The following is a 7,054-nucleotide window of genomic DNA, read 5'->3' as shown; positions in this document are numbered from 1 at the left end:
AAGGACTGACTTGCTCTCTGGATAGCATAGTATCTACGACTTCACAGAAGTCCATAGATACAAAAACTGGCAGACAAACTAAATTATTTCTTTGAAGACGAAGAGCCGGAATGGCTGGTGAATCTTAATCCAAGTTTATTAGATAAATCGAACGAAGAAGAAAGTTAGATGAAAATGAAATTTCATCACTTATTGAAGAAAATAGAAACGGCATCGCGACAACGCGCCAATACCGTTCTGCTTCGCATAAATCTATCACGCACTCCCCAAAAACTCCGCGAAATTCACCCGCACCGAAATAACAATTTGGCGTGTTGGATAATAAATAACTTATTAGGCGTTTTGGTGAGTTGTATCGCTGAGTATTTTGTTCATTATTAGTGATTTAACTCGCTCTACGGGCTCGTCAAAATACAGCAAAACTCGTAAAAATACTCAGCGACACTACACAACAAATGTCTAAGAATCCAACTCAAGTGAATTAAGGCCTGGGTCCCATGACTATTTTCTTTATATTTCACAAAGTTGTTCATAACTTCCATGAAACTGGACCGATCTCAGTGAAACTTTGCCAAAAGTCGAGACTTAACCTTCTTTATCGATTCGTGACGTCAAGGAACCGGTGTGAAATTTGATACCTCTAAAACCCTGCAGTTTAAGCGCCGAAAATGCTGTGTAATGAGAGTAAAACTTCTGTTATTTTTGGTAGACATTCGATCGTGTTTTACTTAGTTCAGATTTCGCCTGGAACGAAGTGAAATTTCAGCCTTGTTCGGCAAAAATATTTGAAAACAATGCAAAACAAAACAAACAAACAAACAAACAATTCTCGAGAGTGCGCAGTACTGACTGGCTACAAAGGGTTAGGGTTAGGGGGGAGTGAGTGTTGAAAAAGAGGAACTATTAGAAAACATATGATGTAATGAGACCTCAGAAGGCAAGGAATGCGAAGTTGCGAACTTTAACATGGTTCTTCGAAATTCTCAGGGGGGCATACCCCCGGACTCTGGCGCTCGCAAACCACCCTCCCAGGCTACGTACTTCCCTAAAAATAGATACACACATTAAAAAAGGAAATGCATGTGTTGATACAAATACATGTGGAGTGAAACAGAAACATAAGCTCATCGCGTTTTGCGTGAAACTCGAGTAACTGTCAACTGTTATAGCTCGAATATACTAAGTAGAACGACTTAAAATTCGGGAAATATTTCACTGCTGGACCTGAAGTATTTTCGGCTTCGTGTCCGGAAGCTCGTGGAAAACACTGCATTTCACAACAGTTTAAAAACTGGTAGTCGTACTCTTTAGCCATGTAAACAACAATAACACTGCCTAGGATGGTAGAGCTCGAATATATTGAGTGTAATGACTTAATATTCGGGAAAATATTCGACTGCCGGACACGGAGTATTTTCAATTTCCTGTCCGGAAGCTTGCGGTAGGCTTCAAAGTTATGAATACCGGCATAGCGGTTGCCAAGCTCACAAAAACTCACATTACGGTGGAAATAGTGAAGTTTTCAGCCATATAAAGAAGGATTTGTTATCATTAACTGAAAATCAAAAAAGCAATTGACTGCCTGACACGGAGTATTTTGAAAACACTGCCCGGCTGCCGGACATAGGAGACATAGCGTTTTTTCTTTTTGCTTGGGACAGGCAAAACTAGATGTTACGGCTAGATTGCAGAATACCCGGCCACTCATTTACTTGTCATTGAATAAGAATAGCCTCTATTGTGTTATGTTTCGTTCTTCAGAGCCTCACGGATCTCGGTGTTTCAATGAACGAAAATTTGTGATTTTCTTCAAGCCCCAGAATGATTTTTATTATGTTACATGTAACAATTTCATAGTGTCTACACTGATGGCTATTATGGATACAGTGGAAGACATGTATTCATGGTAAATGTATGGGACAACGCAAAATTTAACCTCTGGTATGGTTGATGTCCTGAACATCACATATCCTGGAAAGTTAACTCACAAAATAAACTGCTAACACGTATGATGAAGATCTGGTCTCTTTTGTCAAGGATAGAGCTCTCTCCCATGCTCTCTAGCAAGTAACAGTTGGGTTACAGTGCATTAAATCATTCTCCTTGCTCACCCAGAAGGGGACAGATTTGCAGGAGAATTACATTTCACTCAATATGTGCTTTTCTATTTAAATCAGTGGCTGACATATGCCACTTTCTTTCGTTTAGTCTATTTAGAATAATGCCCCTTGAACTAAATTATAAGGAATATGATAAATATATCTTATTAACCAAGCGCGAGGGCCGTACTGGGAGAATATCGGCCCGAGGTCTTGACAGTGCGGACCGAGCGCAGCGTGCTCCGTACCATAAAGACCGAGGGCCGATATTCTTCCAGTAAGGTCCCGAGCAAGCTTGGTTAATAAGAGATTTATTACACGACTGAAGTTCAAAGGGACACAAGTGCGGTATCATTCAGGACCATTCGGGACAGTGCCCGGTCCAATACTGAGAGAATATTGACCGGCAATAGAGCATTTTGATTGGTTGATTTTTAGTTATTGGCCCTCTGACTTCCCGAGTCGTGTAATAATATGTATGTGATTTGGTACGATATATCACATACTTTTTCAACTATGTGTTACAAACATTAAAATGAAATAAATACACAAATGAATACTTAATTCAACACAGACTATATCCTATTATTAGCAATTATTGCTCCTACCAGCTGTGTTAGCAAGAACTTAGTCTTGTTGACGTTCATTGTGAGTGTCTGGTGATCCGCGTTCATTGTGAGGGTTTGGCGATCCATATATTATTAAAGGCACTCTCTGCAACTATCTTTGTGTAAAAAATACCAATCCTTTCACCCTTACTTATTTAAAATAATCTCATTTATACAAGCATGGATGAGAACCAGCAGCAAAGCAAAGTAAACAAAAGTGCAGACGAGGTGGTAAGTGTAATGTTCAAGGTCAGCGGTCGAGTTATCGTAGGACATGCGTATTAGGAGTAAGAAAAAAAGCGCATGGTGAATGTTAGTTGTAATGTTAGCGATCGACCATTAAACAGTTCCAGTTTCTACACATTCAGTCTCTCGTGTGGACATAGAGATTACTCCATGGAAAATGCGCGCGTACGATTTTTATTCACGAGTTGAGGAGTATCAGAAAACGAACAAGTGAGCGCTGGGAACGAGTCAATAAAATCGTACAAAGCATTTTCCATGGTGTAATTTGTTTATTTTATAGATATTGAGATTTTTGAAAAGAAAAATTGCTGGTCAATTTCATCAGTCTGGGCGCGCATGTTTAGAAAATCCATTCAATTGCTATTATAAACTAAAATATAAAGTTCTCTTTGTCTTTTGAAATGTTTAATGAAGGCAAAAAATCCAATTGTGTAGACGTAAATGACTTCTTTTGTGCGAACGCTTAAAATGAATTCACTCAAAAGTTCATTCAGCTCGGCGGGAGGAATTTCAGCTATTTCACTTCGTGCATCTCCTTTTGTTTGAAGGAACTCTGTAAACAAAGCAACGTCTCGTTTCGTTTTCTTCACCGTGTTCTGGTTTTCTTGTTCTTAAATAAAAGTCTCAATGGAACCTTCCAAAGAAGCAAACGTTGAACTAGCCATGTTGGATTCAAGAGTCAGAGTGAAACTCGCGGGCCACGATTGTGCACTAGTGAATTTTGGTCGTTCGCGTTTGTGATCGGGCGAACGGCGTTTTTTCACTAGTGAAAATTCATCGTTCGCGTTCCCTATTAGCTAACGGATTTAACGTACTAGTTTTACGCGGGCTTTTTGTCGTGTGTAAATCTCAGTATCTATGAAATAAACTATAGTAAGCTCCATCATAAACATTTTCTTGGCAAATTATGCAATAGTTATAAAAAGGTATATGTTGTGCTTAATTTTTGTGCTTGGTGTAAACAATGATACAAATGAAAATTGCATTTTGTGTAAAGAAAGATAAAATTTACCTCCTAGCCTAAGTTATGATGAGATAATGAGTCACTATCAATTTGGCCTCTATTAAAAGTAAAAAAAATCAAACTAGAGACAAAGCTAAACCACAGCATACCTATACTAAACCCTCATTTTATTTGTATCAATATTACTAGTTTTTCTGGTGTTCACCCAATAGATTCAATCCACTAACAGACAAAGATGGCACCTGCACATTTAGGCTAAGGCATGTGTAGAAAGCAATATTTCACAAAACAACAACATATGTAAGGTTTAAATTTTTCGGATCTTTACTGCTTGTTTTTATGAGTGGTTCCAGGATTTTCTCGCGCAAAGAGTTCTGGTTGAATATACCAGTCGCCATGTTTTTTGGTATGGTGGTTTACAGAAACTGTTATCTGAAGTATCCTTCACCAATATTAATTTTGCGAACTTGTCACTGACAAAGAGCTAGTTCATGATTAGACACTGATCGTTTCATTGATTGCCGTGTTCTACATCATGATTTTTTAATTGAAGTAAAACAACTCCTTCACCATCAGTAATTGCATTAAAGATACTATGTTAGAAATCATAGCACCGTACCCCAAAATTTAATGTTGTCCCCGGCACAACTTCATTTTTAGAGCAAGGCAAAGGTAAAAATCAAACAAGACCACACAGACATCATCACAGAGGCAACATTACTATGTATAGTGTTTATATACGTATATGTGCACGATCCTTCGCAGTAAAGCAATATTTGAGCAATAGTGAAAATCAGACCTGAAAAAAATTTCAGGCCTGTACGGGATTCGAACCACTGACCTCAGTGGTTCGAGGTCAGTGGTTCGAATCCCGTACAGGCCTGAAATTTTTTTCAGGTCTGATTTTCACTATTGCTCAAATAGTGCTTTACTGCGAAGGATCGTGCACATATACGTTTCATAACCGCAGTTCATACATATGTTTCATATGTTTGTTGTTGTTTGATTTATCATCTACGGGTTTATGTCGAATTAATTTGATGGCCTGCTCCCAGTTGGCTTGTTAGCTCAATTGGTAGAGCGCTGCACTGGTATCGCAGAGGTCAGTGGTTCGAATCCCGTACAGGACTGAAATTTTTTTCAAGTCTGATTTTCACTATTGTAGCTATATTGATGTACGGGCAAAAGAGTTGTTTGAGTCATGTTCTGATGTTAGTACCTTGTCTGATTGTTCGGCTTTCTGTGTTACGTGTTACGTCAAGTAATGCGTCACTTTTTTTAGGCTGGGTTGCACGAAAAATATATCTGGCATGGTATAATCTCTTGTTACGAACTGGCTACGCGTACGATCAGCTGGCATGTTTGTGGGACAAGATGGCGGCCGCTCACACTCTTTCTTGTGATTGGTTGGTATTCGCATTGCTGATTGACAGGTCGGAACTATGAATCTTGACCTTTCCTTTGATTTTGATTGAATGTTTGTTTACTCGTTTTTGTTTCAGTTTTGACAACACATTTATGATGGATCAGCTCTTCAAGACTCATATGGCCGGTTATTTACACGGTTTTATGCAATCAGTGGGCATAAGGCTTTCTGCACAAGAGGTTTGATTTAATGAAATAAGCCCGGGAGGGGGGAAGGTAGGGGGTACTACCGCGAAGTTGGTGTGCCGCGAAGGTTCGTGAACACTAACCCTATTTAAGAACTAAGAAAGCAAACTGATACCCTTTTTAAGGCCCAAAGCCGAAAAATGACATCCTATTCAAGGAAAAAACAAAATTATTAATAGCATGAAAAGGAAAACTTTATTTTTCTCTGTAACATTGGATGTATAGCATCAAGCATAAAATACTAGAATAAGCCTAGTTTAATAATATGCAATCATAACCATGATCATCTTTCAATACTGTATCTCTACTGCTATTACTTTGTTATAGAACTGTAACAAGTACAATAATCATGTAAGATCTCTGTACAAATACGATCGTTAACAATATCCAGCGGTCTTACATCATTGTAATGAACAAAGCTAACGGAACTAAAAACCGAATGGAAATGAAAAAAAAATTATTCTGAACGTTAGGCTTTCCATAGTTCTAATCAACCTCCGCCCTTTTCAATAAAAAGAACAATAACCTGAAGCGCATACTTCACAAGGATTAGAATATATACAATACTCCTTGGTACATTGAGTAAAATATTTACATTAACACACTGTCAGAAACTCCATAAGGGGTTAAACGTGTAACGGGAGTTCACAGCGTTGGAATATTCAATTTTGCTAAGTACCATCTCTGGAGAATCGTAGCTTTTGAACGTTCACGTACAATAAGCGTTGTTTGAATTTTGCAAATGCATGAAATAAAAGATTACTGGTGATTCCTCGCACAGTTTGGAATTTCGATTTGCACGTGAGGATTTGCAGCGGCGCCTAATGCATTTTTGATTGGTTAATTTTTCTCGCGTGATTTTCCAAATATGGTACTTAAACATATATGCGCAGTTAAGGAATCGTACACAATCGCGTGGATCACAATACTTCACAATACTTAAACGGATACATCAAGTTTAAAAAAAAAAAACCGTGCGTTTAGGCGGGCGTTTTCACGCTCCAGTATTAGAAAATAGAATAACGCTGCCCTAAGGACCACACCATGGACACAGAACAAAAAGGATAAAAAGGATACCCTATTTAAGGACCGAGAACCTCAAAAACCATACCCTATTCCGCGGCACGTACCTATATGGCCCATATATGCGAGTGCCCCCCCTCCGGGTGAAATAAGTGTCCGTCCATTGTAAACTTTCGGCCCTCTTGACGCTGGTCACAAAAATGAATGTTCCAATAAAAGTAGCCATAAATATCAAAGCCAAGGTACTGAAGGTACTATGAGGTGCTGGAGCTTACGGCTAGTTTTCATCAAGCTTCACTGTAGGAAAATTGTTAGCTTAACGCAATATTCACAAATAAAGGTTTGTGAAACATTGTTCAACATAAAGTTTATAAACCTGCAACAAGGCTGTCCCTAAACATACGGGGTAAAGGAAAGTAATTTCTTCTGTTTAAATTAGTCTACTGGACGCGTTTCCTTTTTTTTTTTTTTTAAGATAAAAAGCCGTCTGGTGCGTAACTATC

The sequence above is a fragment of the Stylophora pistillata genome, chromosome 3 (genome assembly GCF_964205215.1).
Source record: "Stylophora pistillata chromosome 3, jaStyPist1.2, whole genome shotgun sequence".
NCBI lineage: Eukaryota > Metazoa > Cnidaria > Anthozoa > Scleractinia > Pocilloporidae > Stylophora > Stylophora pistillata.
The sequence above is the reverse complement of the archived record's forward strand: the minus strand, read 5'-3'. Positions refer to the sequence as shown.